Source organism: Coturnix japonica, unplaced genomic scaffold (genome assembly GCF_001577835.2).
Source record: "Coturnix japonica isolate 7356 unplaced genomic scaffold, Coturnix japonica 2.1 chrUnrandom1521, whole genome shotgun sequence".
Taxonomy (NCBI): Eukaryota; Metazoa; Chordata; class Aves; order Galliformes; family Phasianidae; genus Coturnix; species Coturnix japonica.
The window spans coordinates 1-1024 of NW_015440601.1; the positions used below are offsets into that span (position 1 = coordinate 1).

The following is a 1024-nucleotide window of genomic DNA, read 5'->3' on the forward strand; positions in this document are numbered from 1 at the left end:
GTATTGGGGGTGCCATTGGGGCTGGGGGACCTATGGACGTTGGATATAGGTGGGTAGTTATGGGGGTCTATGGGGTATTGGGGGTCCCATTGGGGCTGGGGGACCTATGGACGTTGGATATAGGTGGGTAGTTATGGGGGTCTATGGGGTCATTAGGGGGTCTTTATGGGGGTCTATGGGGTTCTGTGGGGTATTGGGGGTCCCATTGGGGCTGGGGGACCTGTGGACGTTGGATATAGGTGGGTAGTTATGGGGTATGGGGGGTTTATGGGGGTCTATGGGGTTCTATGGCGTTCTGTGGGGTATTGGGGGCCCCATTGGGGCTGGGGGACCTGTGGACACTGGATATCGGTGGGTCCTTATGGGGTATGGGGGTCCTTATGGGGTTCTATGGGGTCATTATGGGGTTTTATGGGGTCATTATGGGGGTCTGTATGGGGTCATTATGGGGGTTCTTATGGGGGTCTTGGGGGCCATTATGGGGTATGGAATCCTTACGGGGTCCGTATGGGGTCATTATGGGGTCCTTAGGGGGGTCATTATGGGGGTCTATATGGGATATAGGGTCTTTATAGGGTCATTAGGGGGGTCTATATGGGGTATGGGATCGTTATGGGGTCCTTATGGGGTTCTATGGGGTTCTATGGGGGTTATTGTGGGGTATGGGGGTCCTTATGTGGGTCATTACGGGGTATGGGATCGTTATGGGGTACTTATGGGGTCCTTATGGGGCCTTGGGGGTCGTTCTGTGTGCTGTGGGGCGCTATGGGGTGGTTTGTGGTGCTGTGGGGTGATGGAACCATTTCTCCCCATACAGAGACCCTGACGTGGAACAAACCCAGCCTCAGTGGGGTGGCCCCACTGCCACGCAGCCTGCACTCGGCCACCACCATCGGCAACAAGTGAGCTATGGGGCGGGAATGGGGCTGATATGGGGCTGATATGGGGCTGCAATGGATCTATGGGGCTGATGTGGGGCTGATATGGGGCTGAAATGGATCTGTGGGGCTGATATGGGGCTGAT

General features: G+C 56.0%; 1 long non-coding RNA gene across 1 annotated transcript in view; it reads left to right on the forward strand.

Moving 5' to 3' along the window:
* Positions 1-14: 14 nt before the first annotated feature.
* Positions 15-1024, forward strand: part of LOC107307891 — a 3782-nt gene continuing 2772 nt past the window's right edge. Inside the window, exons 1-2 of the long non-coding RNA XR_001552539.1 lie at positions 15-49; positions 818-902. This is a non-coding gene — a long non-coding RNA (uncharacterized LOC107307891). The remainder of the gene's footprint in view (positions 50-817; positions 903-1024) is intronic.